The 18,348-nt window shown below is 48.0% G+C and overlaps 1 pseudogene; it reads left to right on the top strand.

Moving 5' to 3' along the window:
- LOC127003087 (uncharacterized) overlaps positions 1 to 13,878 on the top strand; it is a 73,932-nt pseudogene extending 60,054 nt beyond the window's left edge.
- The last annotated feature ends 4,470 nt before the right edge of the window (positions 13,879 to 18,348 follow it).

Here is an 18,348-nt window from a genome sequence, read left to right as displayed (position 1 = left end):
AAATGTGCATACACTACCATATATTTTTCTCATTATTTTATTGTAGGTATGCTTAAGTGCAATAAACTTGTGATGATGATATGCAGCAATGTCTCATCAACACGGTGATCGGCTCAGTTTTCCAAAATATCATAATGGTGGCTAGCTAATAGTGATTAAGTGTAAACATGTGGAATCACTGAAAGGTCGCCAATCCGTCACCCTTGCGGGTATGCGGGTGAAGTGTTTTCACCTCAGGGAACTAGACGTCCCTGCCCTGCATAGTCTCAGGTCACCCTTGGACAAGGTGTAATACCTGATCTGTCTCCCGTGCCAGGGTCACGATGAAGCCCCTGGGCAGCAACAGTGGTGGATTGGACTGCAGGCAGAGGATCTCTTTATGAGACAATGGCTGGAGTTCCAGGGTCCTAGTCAGCTGGACCGTGCCTAATTATTTAGGCCTGCGGTGTAGAGGAGTGTGGCGACCTCTACACTAAAAAGCCTCCCTGGGAACCAGTTGTCGGTGTGAGCTCCCCGTCCCTCCCCTCTATCGACGGTACTCCCATCCCTATTCTGCATAACAGCTGGTTCTTGTTTTCTCCTGAAAGAGATGTCTTCCGTGGGCCATTTGAGGTTGTACCTCCCGGCTTCTAGGTGGAGTTTCTGAGGGTTTTTCTGATACTCAAGGAATATTTCAGCTTTTTGGTCTCTCAGGAAGGGCGTCTGATACTCTCTTGAGTTGGTGGAGAACACCTGGTGACAGGTGCCACTGGCCAGGCCTCGAAAGGGTCGTAGAGTTGGGTTAGACGTTTCGGAAAGTGGGAACGAATTGCTGGTTCCTCTTATCCCTTGCCAGCTCTGTTCTGTGTGACTACGCCGGCCCAGTTCAATGGGACAAAACTTCGAGGACAATAGCTGAAAAGCGCCGGGTTGTGAAAGTCTCTCTCGTGACCGAGGCTCAGGACAAGCGATTGGTCTTTGAGGCGTTTTCAAGACCCTGTGGGAGCGAACTCCCAGTGTTGGAGGCATCTAACACAGCAGTATCTAATTTCCATGCTAAATTTTTATCCAATTCAATTTATGGTCACATATGGTTATTCCGTAAGTGCTTTTCATATTTGCCCAAACTGTTAACTCGCTTAAATTTCTAACAATGCCTTCAAACCTTAAGTGTGACGTCTGTCCCGGACGATTTGCAGCTCAGTACTGTTGGTGGTAGCGAGTGTTCTAAGTGCTAGTCGGTTCACGGATAGAGAAACTCAATATCCGTTAGGGTTACTTTATTGAACAAAAATACAACAAGTCATTGAGACAAACACAACACAAAAAAAAAAAGGTGTTTGTGTGGGTATGCGTTTGTGTGAATGTTGTTTGTGTAGGTTAACATTTAAGTGTTGGTGTATGTGTATAACAATGTGTAACGGTGGACAACAAAAGGACATAGACGGACAGTCAAAGGTAAACGAGTACAAGAAAGATAAACATTGAAGACACGACGCGGACAGAGACAAGGACTGACGATGAACATGAAAACACAGAATTTTAAAGTCTTTGTCTGCAGTGCACCATTTTCTTGTGTCACTGAGGGGAAGGAACACGCGATTCGAGCGGTGACTGCTACAGATATTCCCCCCCAGTGACTTCATAGAAGGAACGATATCTTCCTGGTGCGGACTGGTGCAGATGGTGTTGTTTCGGCGACGGAGAGATGGGGCGCCTGGTCTGGGGCCAGTAGGTACGCCGGCTTGACCCTGTCTACGGAGACCGCGTCCTGAGAACCCAGTTTGTCTATCGTGATAGTCTTTCTGGTCCGTCTCAGGACGCGGTAGGGTCCTTGGTAGGGCTGCTGCAGGGGCCGCCGAACGGCATCCACGCGCACGAAAACGTGGGTGCAGGTGTCGAGGTCCTGGTTGACGAAGGTCTTCTTCGGGGAAGAGCGAGGCTGCACCGGCTGGAGGCTCCTCATGGCACCTTTGAGGCGGGCGGCGAAGTCCTGGACGCCGCAGGGGGCGGTGTCAGGTGTGGGCGCCAGAAGTTCGCCTGGGAGCCGTAGGTTGGTGCCGTACAATAGTTCAGCCGAGGAGTGGTGCAGGTCTTCCTTCAGGGAGGACCTGATGCCGAGGAGGACCAAGGGAAGAGCCAGGGACCAGTTGTCGCGTTGGGTGGAGGCCATGAGGGAGGATTTCAGCTGCCGATGGAAGCGCTCGACCATGCCGTTAGCCTGCGGGTGATAACTTGACGTTCTGTAGCGGCGGATGCCAAGGAAGGTCATGACTTTGTTCCACACGTTAGCCTCGAACTGGCCGCCGCGGTCTGAGGTGAGGCTGAGAGGGACGCCGAACCTGGAGACCCAAGTAGCAATGGAGGCGTGGGCGACGGCGTCCGTAGTGATGTCAGCGATGGGGGCGGCCTCAGGCCAGCGTGTGAGACGATCCACGCAGGTGAGGATGTAGCGGTGGCCTGCGGAGGGCGGCAGGGGACCAACAAGGTCGATGTGGACATGGTCGAACCTCTCCGTGACGGGCGTGAAGGTGCCGGGTGGAGAGTGTGTGTGTCGCGTCACCTTGGAGGCTTGGCAGTCAGTGCAGGTTTTGGTCCATAGTCTGACGTCTTTGTTAATTCCCTCCCAAATGAAGCGGGACGTCATCAAGCGCTGCGAGGCTCGAATGCCAGGATGAGAGAGCTCGTGAAGCTGACGGAATGCCTGGTAGCGGTGTCGCTGTGGCAGGTAGGGATGGATGGTGGCCGTAGAGACGTCAGCGTAGAGAGTGACCTTGGTGCCTGGGAGTGTGATTTTCTTCACTTTAAGCGCCGGGTTGTTCAGAAGCTTCTCCAGCTCTGCGTCGCCGGACTGATCGGCGGGTATGGCGGCGTAATCAAGTGAAGAGGACGTCACAGCGGTAATGTTGCGGGAGAGGGCGTCAGCTGGAGCGTTGTCTGCACCTTTGACGTACCGGATATCAGTGGTGAACTGCGAGATGTAGTCCATGTGGCGGAGTTGACGTGGTGTATAAGAGTCTTTGTTCCTCAGGAAAGTTGTAGTGAGGGGCTTGTGGTCGGTGAACACGTGGAAAAGCCGGCCTTCAATGAAGTAGCGGAAACGTTTGACAGCCTTGAAGATGGCGAGAAGTTTCCGGTCGTAAGCGCTGTACTTGACTTCAGACTTGGAGAGCTTACGGGAGAAGAAGGCGATCGGCTTCCAGGCGTTGTCGACGAACTGTTGAAGGACAGCACCAGTCCCAGTGTCGGAGGCGTCTGTTGCAATCGAGATCTCCGCGTCATGGGCAGGGAAGGACAACATGACTGTGTCGCTGAGAGCCTTCTTAGCAGCGAGAAAGGCGGCGTCAGCGTCCGGAGTCCAGGCGAGAGTGACAGACTGGCGACGCTTGCAGGGCTTCACCATGGCGTAGAGGGGCTGGAGCATGAGAGAGCAGTGTGGGACGAAGCGGTTGTAGAAGTTAACCATACCCAGGAATTCCTTGAGTTGGCGCTGGGTGGACGGCTTTGGGAACTGCTGGATGGCTTCAGTCCTTGAGTTGAGTGGAGCGATGCCCTCTGGAGTAACAGTGTGGCCAAGGAAGGTGAGGGAAGTAACACCGAACTCAGACTTGTCCACGTTGATCTGTACTCCGTAGTCTTGCAAGCGGGTGAGGACTTGGTGAAGGTGCTGTTTGTGAGAGGCTTCATCCGGGCTAGCGATGAGTAGATCGTCTAAGTAGGCGAAGCAGAAGGGAGGGTAAGCCGCGGAGAACTTCGTCGATGAAGCGTTGAAAGGTCTGGGCCGCATTCATGAGTCCAAACGGCATCCTGACGTATTCAAAGAGACCGAAGGGCGTGATGACGGCAGTCTTCGGTATGTCGTCAGGATGGACTGGAATCTGGTGAAAGGCCTTGACGAGGTCCACACGCGAAAAGATGGTGGAACCAGCAAGTTGAGACGAGAATTCCTGGATGTTTGGCACCGGGTATCTGTCCATCTTAGTGCGCGAGTTAAGGGCTCGGTAGTCTCCACAGGGACGTATGTCGCCGTTCTTCTTGGGGACGACGTGGAGGGCTGATGACCAGTTGCTGCTACTGGGCCGTACAATACCTTGACGCAACAGAGACTCGAACTCGGCCTTGGCTTGACGGTAGCGTTCAGGAGCTAAGCGACGGGCCTTGGCGTGTACTGGAGGTCCTGTAGTCTCTATGTGATGCGTAACGTGGTGCTTGACGGGCAGGCTGGCTGAATAGGGCTGTGTCAGCGTGGGAAAGGACTTGAGCAGGGTGGCGAACTGGTGGTCCTTGTGAACGACGGCAAGTTGCGACCTGTCACCTGGTGCTGGTTGAGCATTGGAGAAGATGGAAGTGAGCGGGTCAACCAACCTCCGTCCTTTGATGTCGACTAAGAGGTTGAAGTGCCTTAGGAAGTCAGCTCCGAGGATTGCCTGCGAGACGTTCCCGACGTAGAAGGTCCATTCGAAGCAACGTCGTAGGTAAAGGTCCACTTGCATGGTGTGTCGCGAGTAGACAGGTATTTTGGTACCGTTGGCGGCGTACAGGTGCAAGAGTGGAGGTAGAGTTCGCTGACTGGCGGTTGCTGGGATTATACTGACATCAGCGCCGGTGTCAATCAGGAACTTTGTGTTGGAACGGCAATCATGAAGGTGGAACAGCGCTGAGGGTTGATGACGAGCGCTATGCTGCACTAGTGCTCGTCCTTGGAGTTTGACGCCTTGTAAGTGCACGGGGTGGTACACCTCGTAGCTTTCTCGCCGAAGTTGTTGTGGTACCAGCAGAGTCCTGGGCTTTTCGAACGGGAGCGGCGCCGACGTCGGTGAGGAGTGGGGGAGTGAGAGCGGCGGCGATCGAGCCGCTCCTCAAGAGACGTGACTTTCGTCGCGAGCAGGGAGACTTGCTTGACGAGTTCGTCAAATTGAGTGGTCCTTTCGGAGACGACGGAAGACACTGAGGAAGTTAGCGGTCCAGGTAGAGTTGCCATGAATTCGTCTGCTAACTTGGCAATGGCGTCGGGCTTCAGGTCGTCCTTAACGCTGAAGAGGCTGCGCTGGACAGCAGGGGGCAGACGTTGGTAAAACAGCTGTTTGAACAAGTCTGGGTCGAAAGACTGGTACTTTTCGTCGAGCAGCTGCTTCATGCGGCGTAGGAGGTCCGTCGGTTTCTCATTACCCAACTCTTCTTTGGAGAGGAGTTCACGGAGGCGGGTGGCGACAGAAGACTGAAGGCGTTGGAGTAGGGCTGTCTTCAGGTCTTCATAGGCATGATCAGAGTTGTAGGCTGAGGCGATGACGTCAGAGACTTGTGGAAGGACGTCGGCGGGCAGGAGGCTAACAGCGTGAGTGTACTGAGTAAGGCTGTTAGTAATTTTGGCAGTCTTGAATCCGCACTCCAAAATCGAGAACCATATGGACGGGTCCTGTGAGCAGAAGGGCGGCGCTTTGAAGGACACCGCCGCCGCAGCGGAAGAGTTGTCGTCGTCAGACATGGTGAAGTTGAACGGTGTTGGCAAGGGCGCTGGCGTACAACGGGCCAGGAGCCACGGCAGTCCGTGAGAGTAGAACGAACTGCGTGTAGTATAGGCACTGGCGCGTGCTAGGGACCTCAGTGGCCCGGGGAGTGAACCATTGTCCAAGAAAGCACTGTAAAACAACACTGTACACTTAGTGGGAACACTGTGACACTAACTGTTGCTGGGGACTTGCTGCACTGAACTGTTGCTGGACACACTGCACTGTACACATAGATCCACAAGTGTAGGATAATCCAAGAGGGCGGTGGTAGATCCAGGAGGCGGTGGTTAATCCAGGGGGCAGCTAGTAATCCCAGTGGGGTGTCACACTGTGTCTGCGTGTACACTGAGTCTGCGGTGTGTGGTGGCGTATACAATTTGTCTGTATGGCGTGTACACTGATTGTGTGGGACTGTGTGTCTCAGTAATATGTCGCACTGTGTTTGAGTGTTCACTGAGTCTGTGTAGTGTGTCACACGATGTGCGTGTCTCAGTCGCCGGACCAGCAGAAAAGCAGGGAGGAGGAGGGGGGGGGGGTGAGCGCCGGGAGAAGCACCATGGGGCACAAAAGATGCCTGAAGGGCGCTGAAGATGCCTGGAGGAGGCGCACAGAGGGAGCCTAGAAGAGGCGCACAGAGGGTGCCTGGAAGAGGCGCACAGAGGGTGCCTGTGGGAGACGCAGAAGGCGTCTGGGGGAGGCACAGAGGGTGCCTGGGGGAGGCACAGAGGGTGCCTGGGGGAGGCACAGAGGGTGCCTGGGGAAGGCACAGAGGGTGCCTGGGGAAGGCACAGAGGGTGCCTGGGGAAGGCGCAGAAGGCGCCTGGGGGAGGGCGGGGGAAAACCCTGAAGGTGGCAACTACGCCTATGGCGTAATGTTTCTCCCGACCTGAGTGCTCAGCCCCACGAACCCCGAATGGAGGTGAGGATTTTTGCCCCAGGAGAGGGCGGACGAATGGACAAGTTACCCTGCCCAGGTCCTCCACTCCAGGAGAGAGTGCCCTTAAAACGGCACCGGCTATAAGCCACCTTGAACCATAGCAACACTGCAGGGTCACCAATTGTTGGTGGTAGCGAGTGTTCTAAGTGCTAGTCGGTTCACGGATAGAGAAACTCAGTATCCGTTAGGGTTACTTTATTGAACAAAAATACAAGTCATTGAGACAAACACAACACAAAAAAAAGGTGTTTGTGTGGGTATGCGTTTGTGTGAATGTTGTTTGTGTAGGTTAACATTTAAGTGTTGGTGTATGTGTATAACAATGTGTAACGGTGGACAACAAAAGGACATAGACGGACAGTCAAAGGTAAACGAGTACAAGAAAGATAAACATTGAAGACACGACGCGGACAGAGACAAGGACTGACGATGAACATGAAAACACAGAATTTTAAAGTCTTTGTCTGCAGTGCACCATTTTCTTGTGTCACTGAGGGGAAGGAACACGCGATTCGAGCGGTGACTGCTACAGTACTTCCAGCTGAGTAGAACTTGCCGCCTCTGCGTTCAAAGATTACAACTTCAGAAGGCTGTGACTGAATGGAAAGTCAAACATAATGATCTTGAAAAGAAATTCGAAGCCCTTCAGGAATTTGTTGCAAGCAATGTGGCAGTGATTCCACCATCGATGGTGGAGAGGCCCTCCACCGAGACTGTGCCCACTCCAGACGAATCTCCTGTTTCACGGGAGGACGTGTTACCTACCTCACAGGTTGACACCCAGCCTGCCTCACAGGCTAACCCCCAGCCTGTCTCACAGGCTAATCCCCAGCCTGCCTCACAGGCTAACCCCCAGCCTGCCTCACAGGCTAACCCCAAGCCTGCCTCACAGGACAACCCGCCAGCCTGCCTCACAGGCTGACCCATAGCCTGCCTCACAGGCTAACCCCCAGCTTGCTTCACAGGCTAACTCCCAGCCTGCCTAACAGGACAACTTCCAGCCTGCCCCACTTAACGCTTCTCTTCCTGCTTCACAGGATGTCGGGTTCCAACCTGTAAGGAATGGAGCCAAACCGAAGCAAGCAACCAAGGATTTACTGACCCCCACTACCTTCAATAGGTTCCAGGTGCTGGCAGACACCAGGGAGGATGAGTTTGAGACTCGCCTAATTGGGGATTCCTTGGTGCGTGGCCAGCTGGTTGAGTTCTGTGGTCGTTCATCAAACGGCCGCAGAAAACGTTACTGCTATCGAGGTGCCAGACTGGACAAGAAATGCCGACCGAAGCACCCTATTTGTCATTCACGCGGGGACAAATGACGTAAAGACAACCCGTTCTGAGGAACTGCTTGAAAAATACCGCCGCATGTAAACGTAAAACGGATGCCAGTAACATCTTTATCTCAGGAATCCTCCCGAGGGTCGGTGCCGAATCTAGCTTTTACAGTAAGGCCTTCAACACAAACAACAGACTTCAGTCCCTTTGCTCACAAGAAAACGTCCAGTTCGCTAACTTGTGGAACAGTTTTTACTACGATTCAGACTTGTTCCTTGCTGATGGCATCCACTTAAACCACTCAACCCGCGAAACCCCCCGACACGAATCACATTAAAGCTTGCTATGTAAACGCTCGTAGCCTACGTAACAAATTTGAAGACTTAGAAGTCCTCGCAGCTACAAATCATTATCACATCATCGGAGTCACAGAATCTTGGATAAACACTTCAAATAGCGATTTCATTGCGGAATATAGATTACCGGGTTATACCATCTTTAGTCATGAAAGAGAGAACAGACAAGGTGGAGGCGTTATCTTTTATATCCACAACTCTCTCCATCCAGTATCCGTGAAAACAGATATTAAGTGAATTATTATTAGAAACAAGTAGCAGTTGCGAGGCAGTAATTGTTGGGGACTTTAACTTGCCAGTGAAAAGATGGGGTGAAACGTTGAACTGTCATACAGGGCTCGACCTGTACACACATTTACTAGAAAGTGATTTACATCAACACGTTCAAGAACCGACTCGGGAAAATAATATACTTGACCTTATCTTTTCAACGACAGCTGATCTAGTTAACGAAGTAAATGTTGGTCCAATTTTTAGTTCTAGCGATCACCGAACAATCACATTCAGCATCAATATGAAAGAAAGTAAAGTAACTCCTAGTTCGCCGCGTGATGGACGACGCGGGTTCGAATCCTCACGCTACCACTCGGATTTTTCAGTCACCGCCGAGTGGCTTAAAACTACCCACATGCTGTCCTGAAGACCACCCATCAACCCGGACTCTAGAGGAAGCCATCCAAGCGAATCAAGAACGAGTTCCGGGGGGCAGCATGAGCCGCAAGATGGCGCCACTATAAACACTCGCCTGCGCCAGAACGGGCTGGGCCGACCATCAGGCCCCACCTGGAAGAAGCCTTGGGCCGACCATCAGGCCCCACCGGGAAGATGCCTACCGGCGCAATAGGCAACAACGTAAAAAAAAAGGAGAAAAAAAAGAAAAAGTGCCTGATTATCAGAGAGCGAATTTCGTAAGACTCCTATCAATTCTAAATAATTCTGACTGGACTGAAATCTCGGCGGTAACAGATATTGATAAATCTTGGGGGGCCTTCACCACAATATTGAACAATGCCATAAGCATATGCGTACCCTATCGTAACAGTCGTTCAGCTTTTAAGAAGTAACCCAAATGGTGGAATAACGAAATTCAAAATAGCCTATCCCTTAAAAACGCGTATACAGTAGATACATATCAACTTAGAGTGAGGCTGACAAACTAGAGTTGGACAGAATTCGCCGCGAAACCAAGAAATTAATAAAACGAAGCAAGAAAAATCTTGAAGAATATATAGCAGAAACGAGTAAATCTATTCCTAAAGAATTTTTTAGCTATGTAAATAATAAAAAGTCACTCACTTGTGGTATCGGACCGCTTGCTAATAATAATGGTAACCACACGAACGATGAAAATGAAATGGCTACAATGCTAAATAACTTTTTCGCATCCGTATTTACCGACGAAGATTGTTTATCACCTCAACCGCCGCAGGTTAGAAGGACTGTAAAGATGTTAAGTGGCGTGCTCGTCGTAGAAAGTGACATTTTACGCACAATTGAAAAGATTAAAGTAAGCAAAGCTCCTGGTCCAGACAAAATTACCCCTAGGGTCTTAAAAGAATTCAAACATCAAATTTGTAAACCGCTCTCCATCACATTCAATAAATCTTTAACAGCCGTCGGATTGGAAACTAGCAAATGTCACACCAATTTTCAAAAAGGGGGACAAGTCTCATCTAGGAAACTGTCGACCAATTAGCCTGACATCGATTGTTTGTAAGTTAATGGAGACTATCATTCGCAACATTATGGTGAAATTCTTCGAAGAAAATAATATAATAAATAATTCGCAACATGGTTTCCGTAGTAAACGTTCGTGTTTAACTAACTTACTTGATTTTTTTCATAATATTTTTGAGGTGTTCGATGAAAGCAGATCAGTAGATATCATATATCTGGATTTTCTAAAGGCATTTGATAAGGTCCCCCACCAACGATTGGTCAGCAAACTATTGGCGCACGTTATCTCGGGTAACATTCACATTAGATGTAACACCGTTCTAAACGGTGTTACATCTAACTGGCTCGATGTCAGAAGCGGCGTACCTCAAGGATCAGTGCTTGGCCCCATGCTCTTCTTAATTTATGTTAATGATATCGATGATGGACTCACTTGCAAAGTATCAAAATTTGCTGATGACACAAAAATTGCAAGTAACTGCGACACTCGACGAAGAAGCTTTATAATCAGATTTAGATCGACTTGGACGTTGGGCCAATCAGTGGTAAATGAAATTTAACGTTGACAAATGTAAAGTGTTGCATATCGGAAAAAATAACAATCGCGTTCGGTACGTAATGAATGGCCAACAACTTTCTGCAGTAAGAAAAGAAAAGGATCTTGGAATCACTATATCAAACGATTTAAAGCCCGGTCAGCATTGTTCAGAGGTAGTTAAAACTGCAAACAAATTGGTTGGCTTCATCGGACGAGTCTTTAATAATAAATAGGGAAAAGTAATATTAAAACTGTATAATTCGTTGGTTCGACCCCGTCTAGAGTACTGTGAACAAGGATGTACCTGCTGCAGTGTATATAGAACCAACTAATGACATCCTTACTGACGAAGATTCTGCAGAAAAAGATGAGGGTGGGCTCATAGATAATCTCTCAGGTAAACATTTGAATGCTTTAGCTGACAGTATTTACGGATGGACGGCGCACTTAATGTGATGATAAAGGCTATGAAGAAGATAAAAGTGATGACCAAGATAAAAGCAATGCTGAGCATGATACTGCTCCTCGTTGCATTTCAGGATACAAGAAACCTAAATGGTCTCGGGGCACTATTCGGACATCATTAGATTGCACCTTTCCAGAGGCAAATTATGCAAGGTACAGAGATTTTTCCCCTGTTGAGCTTTTTGAGCTTTTCTTCGATTAAGAAATATGGAATCTGAAGTTAATCAGTCTACTCTGTTCCCTCCTACTATCTCTATCCTAAATTTCAATCCAAAGCTGGATGTTGCGCCTACGTGCGCAACGACATCACTTGCTCTCGTGCCCACGACCTTGACTCTTCTGAATTTTCCACCATCTGGTTAAGACTTCACTGTCATTCTATTACTAAATACATCTGTGCTGTTTATCTCTCACCTAACTCTACCAACTATGTAAAATTCTTTGACTATTTGAATTCTAAAGTGGAGCACATCTTGACCCACTCTCCCTTCGCTGAAATCTCCATCCTAGGAGATTTCAATGTTCACCACCAGCTTTGGCTTTCATCCTCTTTCACTGACCATCCTGGTGAACAAGCCTACAACTTTGCTATCCTCAACGACCTAGAGCAGTTGGTCCAGCACCCTACACGTATTCCTGACCGTCTTGGAGATCGGCCCAACATTCTAGACCTCTTCCTTACCTCAAACCCTTCTGCTTATTCTGTCAAACTGTTCTCTCCGTTGGGCTCCTCCGATCACAATCTTATTTCTGCATCCTGTCCTATCGCTCCTGTACACCCTCTGGACCCACCGAAGAGGCGATGCTTCTGGCATTTTGCTTCAGCTCGGTGGGACGACCTGAGGATGTACTTTTCCGATTTCCCGTGGAATGATTATTGCTTCCAGGATAGAGACCCGTCTGTGTGTGCTCAGCGCATCACAGAGGTGATTGTCTCTGGAATGGAGGCATACATTCCTCGTTCTTTCTCTACTCCTCACGCTAAAAAGCCTTGGTTTAATCACGCTTGTTCTCGTGCTGTCAATGATAGAGGTAGCTCACAAAAGATACCAGAGCCTTCAAACTAATGCTAATTATGAACTTTACATTTCTGCCCGAAATCGTGCCAAATCTATTCTCCGACTAACCAAAAATTCTTTCATTAATAGAAAATGTCAAAACCTTGCTTTCTCTAACTCTTCCCGTGACTTCTGGCATCTATTCACTTCTTCATCTTTCCCTCCACTCCTCAGTCCTGACGGCAAACTGCCGCATCTATCTCTAAGGCTGAACTCTTCTCTCAAACTTTTTCTTAAAACTCCACTCTGGACGATTCTGGGCATATTCCTCCTACTCATCCCCCCTCTGACTCCTTTATGCCTGTTATAAAGATTCTTCAAAATGATGTTTTCTATGCCCTCTCTGGCCTCAATCCTCAGAAGGCTTATGGACCTGATGGAGTGCCTCCTATTGTCCTTAAAAACTGTGCCTCCGTGCTGTCACCCTGCCTGGTCAAACTCTTTCGCCTCTGCCTGTCAACATCTACCTTTCCTTCTTGCTGGAAGTATGCCTTCATACAGCCTGTACCTAAGAAGGGTGACCGCTCCAATCCCTCAAACTACCGTCCTATTGCTTTACTTTCTTGTCTATCTAAAGCTTTTGAATCAATCCTTAACCGGAAGATTCAAAAGCACCTTTCCACTTCTGACCTTCTATCTGATCGCCAGTATGGGTTCCGCAAGGGGCGTTCTACTGGTGATCTCCTAACCTTCTTAACTGACTCTTGGTCATCCTCTCTTAGCCGTTTCGGTGAAACTTTTGCTATTGCGTTGGACATATCAAAAGCTTTTGATAGGGTCTGGCACAAATCTTTGCTTTCTAAACTACCCTCCTACGGTTTCTATCCTTCTCTCTGTACCTTTATCTCCAGTTTCCTTTCTGACCGTTCTATTTCTGCCGTGGTAGACGGTCACTGTTCTTCCCCTAAATCTATTAACAGTGGTGTCCCACAGGGTTCTGTCCTATCTCCACTTTTTTTCTGTTGTTCATTGATGATCTTCTTTCCAAAACGAACTGTCCTATCCATTCCTACGCCGATGATTCCACTCTGCATTATTCAACTTCTTTTAATAGAAGACCCACCCTTCAGGAACTTAACGACTCAAGGCTGGAGGCTGCAGAACGCTTAGCCTCAGACCTTACTATTATTTCCGATTGGGGCAAGAAGAACCTGGTGTCCTTCAACGCCTCAAAACACAGTTTCTCCACCTATCCACTCGACACAATCTTCCAAACAACTATCCCCTTTTCTTTGACAACACCCAGCTATCACCTTCCTCAACACTAAACATCCTCGGTCTATCCTTAACTCAAAATCTCAACTGGAAACTTCATATCTCATCTCTTACTAAATCAGCTTCCTCGAGGCTGGGCGTTCTGTACCGTCTCCGCCAGTTCTTCTCCCCTGCACAGTTGCTGTCCATATACAGGGCCCTTGTCCGCCCTCGTATGGAGTATGCATCTCATGTGGGGGGCTCCCTCACACAGCTCTTCTGGACAGAGTGGAGGCAAAGGCTCTTCGTCTCATCAGCTCTCCTCCTCATACTGATAGTCTTCTACCTCTTAAATTCCGCCGCAATGTTGCCTCTCTTTCTATCTTCTATCGATATTTCCACGCTGACTGCTCTTCTGAACTTGCTAACTGCATGCCTCCCCCCCTCCCACGGCCCCGCTGCACTCGACTTTCTACTCATGCTCATCCCTATACTGTCCAAACCCCTTATGCAAGAGTTAACCAGCATCTTCACTCTTTCATCCCTCACGCTGGTAAACTCTGGAACAATCTTCCTTCATCTGTATTTCCTCCTGCCTACGACTTCAACTCTTTCAAGAGGAGGGTATCAGGACACCTCTCCTCCCGAAACTGACCTATCTTTCGGCCACCTCTTTGGATTCTTTTTAGGAGCAGCGAGTAGCGGGCTTTTTTTTTATTAATGTTTACTTTTTTGTGCCCTTAAGCTGTCTCCTTTGCTGTAAAAAAAAAAAAAAAAAATTGTCTATGCTAACTTCAAGGGAGAAGCTTCGTTTACAATAACGAAAGAAGAGCTAAAAGTATTCCTAGGAATTCTTGTGGTATCTGGCATAGTTCCAGTTCCTTCATGATAATCGTTTTGGGAGAAATTTACCTATAACTAGGAATGATGCTGTGTTTAATGCTATGAAAAGGAACAGGTTTGAGAAAATTATGCAGTTTATCCATTTTGCTGACAACCCCTCACTTGATAAAGCTGGTAAGTACGCTAAGCTTCGCCCACTAATAAATCTGATCTCACGTAGGTTCTTAGCCCATTTCCAGCCTGAGAAATCTCTGTCACATGATGAAGCAATGATCGAATACTTCGGTAAACATGGCTGTAAGCAATGCATCAGAGGAAAACCCAGAAGATTTGGATATAAAGTCTGGTGTCTAAATACTGACAGTGGATATTTAGTTACCTTTGACCTTTATCAGGGATGCACATTAAAAGAAATCCTGAAAATGAGAAGACGTTCGGTAAATGTGCCGCAACACTTTTGAAAAACAGATTCATTGCCAGAAAGTAAGAGAAACCTTCCTTATAATTTTTACTTTGATAATCTTTCACAACCTTTCAACTTCGCAAAGAATACAAGACAGAGATTTTGGTGGTACAGGCACTATAAGAGAAAACAGGTGTAAGACATGTCCCTTGACACCAGTGTCCCAAATGAAGAAGTAACAGAGAGGAAGCAGCGAGTATTTTGTGGACACAGAAAACAAGATTACTGTATGCAGATGGATGGATAATTCAGTAGTGACAATTGGCTCAACAGTTAACACAAATGACTCCACGTAAAGTGAAACGATATTGCCAAAAAGAAAAAAAATAGAAGTTGACTGTCCAAAGATGATTCAAGAGTATAATCAGCACATGGGAGGAACTGACTGATAGACGAGATCAAAATATGAGTAAATATCGTTTTGCGATTCGAGGGAAAAAGTGGTGGTGGTGCATTTTTACATGGCTTATTGATGTGGCACTACAGAATGCATGGCTTTTACATAAAAAGTCTGGCGGCAATTTACGGCAATGTGATTTCAAGGAATATGTTGCTGATGTATATCTAACTAGGTATGGCAACCCTCCACAAGGTCAAGGACGGCCTAGGTCTAACGAGGCGCAGAAAGATAAACGTGTATTGGATGATATTCGTTATGATGACATGAATCATTATCTCACAGAAACACCAGGAAAGAAAAGATGATGTGCAGGTGATGGTTGCCAAAAACATCCCACCAGCCAGTGTTAAGTGTAAAGTGGGACTCTGCTTATCTTGTAACATTCCATATCATTCTAAGTGAAAAACTATATATTTTGTTCGGGGTTATGTTTTTTTTAATTGTTTTTTTCATTATTGCTAAAATGAGAGCATAAATACAAGGAATGCCTATCTATTACGCTTTTGAATGCTCGGTAAGGAAAGTTTGTACAAGTGATAGTTAAACAAAACTTGTAGTCGGCATCATGATCAGTTCATACTACCGAGCTATTTTTTTTTTAAATAGAAATTTGGAATTCAGTTTCTTTACCTGTCCATTATTTGTATCTTTAGTGCCATTGATAAAAAAAAAATAATATAAAACTGTATACTTATTGTATAAATATCATAAATAAATTTGCTTATTGTACACATGTTTACTTTACTCCCTCATCGATAGAAAATGTACTCGTATCTGCCTAGCGTTACATATATGTAACACCTCTTTCTCGCCTGACTACTTTATCGGCACTTCATTAATGCTATGAAATATAATACTTAGCCCATACTAAATACGAACACAAATAAAAATCCAAGATTCTAATAAATTAAAAAATCCGGCCAGATATGGGTTAATAGTAGTTGGCAACCGATTACGTACATCGAATGGGTATGTAACGAAATTCGAAATGAAAAATGTGTAGGTTCGGTAGGGTTGCCACGAGGGCCGGGAGAGGCCACGGGGGTCGGGAGGAATGTCGGCGCGAAGCCCGCAGCCCCGATCGCTTTGAACTGCACAAAGCGATCGGCCCGCGTAGCCCAAACTGTCCCTGATCGTGAGTTTTTCCCGAAGTTCGGCGCTATATTTACGATGATCTGAACATCGACGCCGAACATCGTAACACCATCCTCGACCTTCGGGGTGGCACGCCGAAGTTCGGGGCGGCACGACGAACTTCGGAAATAATGCCGAAGTTCGCGAGCAATATGGCACCAGCTCCGCATCTCGTGTGGCACGTAAAAGCCGGCAACGGCGGTCGGGGTGTATAATTTATGAGGAACCACGGCGCCCCTTAACGACAGAGACACGCCAGTCCTTGTCGACCGACCGACTTGGTCGGCTAGATTTCGATCGCCGATAGAATCGGTCTGTCGGCTCCCTGCTACGGGCCGCCTTTGGCCCGTGCTCCCTCGTGCAAGAGGGAGCAATCTTCCCCCCCCCAGCCCCCTTAACGACATTCCTCTCAGTGGAGCCAAACACTGCATACCACAACACCTCTCTCCAGCACAACTGAGAAAAACTGCTTGTAATTGAAGTAGTATGTGCCACCAAGGGAAGGGTTGCGGAGGCGAATATGTTTCCCGTCTATAGCACCAACATAATGTGGAAGGTTCCAGCGTTCCTCGAAACCACGGACGACTTCTTTCCACCCATCAGGGGATTGGGGCGTCCTGAGCTCCTCGTCACCATACACAGCTATAATGGCCCGGCAGGTCTCTGGTACTATCTGGCTTATGGTGTTGTGGTCAACTCGAAAGGAGTATTGTAGACTCTTGTAGGAGTCTCCCGTGGCGAGGAAACGTAGGGTCATGGCTACACGCAGGCCAGGAGGAATGGGTTTGCGCCACTAGGTACGTTTCTTCTCAGTGTAGGGCGTGACACGTTCCACTATCTCATCGAACAGCTGGCGGTCTATCTTGGTGAAGTTCTTGTACAGTTCTGGAGCCGTTACAAAGGCAATCCCACGCCTACTACTGGACTGAACTGGACTGGACACTCTCGGGCCAACTCTTGCATTAGGGTGTCGTAATGGCCATATTATATTCTTTGTTCCAGATAGGGCCGCACCCAAACAGATCTAGGCTTCATCGTCTTCCCTTGCTGCTTCTGTTGCTAGTCTTGCAGGATCAGGGTCTTGGCTATTGCCACTCGTTCAATGGCGTCGATGTAGTTCTGGAAGGTGTACACAACACGCCTGTTCGCCACGTTTTTGGGTGTTATTAGTGACATTATCATGTCGAAGTCCTCCATGGTGAATGGCCGGGAGATGTTGCTGATGCTGCAGGGAAACTGTGAATGCATGATGTTTGGAGGGTTCCTGCCTTTTGTAGTTGCCCACTTTAACGGGCGACATACGGGGTGTCGCTACGAATGTTTCCGACATTCGAGGTGTGGCAAATAGGGTCCGGACACGATCGACGTATATCCTCTGTACTCCGTCGATGTACGCCCTCAGCTACGAACATCTTGTGGGGGCGTGGCCTGGGCGTGACCTGTTGTCCCGAAATTCGAGGCGTACATCGTGACAAGGTTACGAACTTCGGGGACGCCATCGTATTGCAATACGATTACGACTCGATCATCATTAGCTATCGGCGCTAGGTGCTCGACTTTCGGGAGGTGTTGACGATTCACATGCATCGGGGAACCATCGGCCCCTATATGCCCTATACCTCCCGAATGAACAAAAAAATCGCGGATTTTCACGTTTGGGAGCAATCGGGGGCCTTATTCGGGAATGTGTGACCCCAGCATTATACCCCGCTGCCCCCTGTCGTGGTAGTCAGCCTTGCGCTACGGCGACGCTGATTGGCTGTTCGGTCGGTGCATCTGCTCTGCCAGTCGTGGTTGCCAGCCTCGCGCTACTGCAATGCTGATTGGTTGGTTCTGGGGTGACCGTCTGTTTGATTCTTTTCATAATCGGCAAGGCTTGGAGATCTTCGGCTTGGATGTTCAATTTTGGGTTATGTTCCATTATGTAGTGAGCTTCTAATATTGGTAAGCGCCTTTCATCCTGGCATGTGTCAATAACTTCGGTATTCTCTTTTAGGATTTTCCATGTGATGGTGATGTTATGTTCTTCACGTAGGTGACTTTTTGGAGCGCCTGAAGCTAAATGCATTGTTAATCGTCGAGAGCTTCGTTGTAGTCAGGCCGATATAGGTTGAATGTAGGACTTCACAGTTTTCTTGTTTGCAGGTGAACCTATAAACGATTCCAGGCTGGAAGGAAGAACCTGGTGTCCTTCAACGCCTCAAAAACTCAATTTCTTCACTATCAACTCGACACAATCTTCCAAACACCTATACCTATCCCCTATTCTTCGACAACACTCAGCTGTCACCTTCTCCTACACTAAACATCCTCAGTGTATCCTTAACTCAGAATCTCAACCGGAAACTCCATCTCTCTCTCTCTCTCTCTCTCTCTCTCTCTCTCTCTCTCTCTCTCTCTCTCTCTCTCTCTCTCTCTCTCTCTCTCTCTCTCTCTCTCTCTCTCTCTCTCTCTCTCTATATATATATATATATATATATATATATTTATATATATATACACAAAAATATTGTAAAATA

This window comes from Eriocheir sinensis, chromosome 3, assembly GCF_024679095.1.
Source record: "Eriocheir sinensis breed Jianghai 21 chromosome 3, ASM2467909v1, whole genome shotgun sequence".
Classification (NCBI taxonomy): domain Eukaryota; kingdom Metazoa; phylum Arthropoda; class Malacostraca; order Decapoda; family Varunidae; genus Eriocheir; species Eriocheir sinensis.
This window is presented reverse-complemented; position numbering and strand designations above follow the sequence as displayed.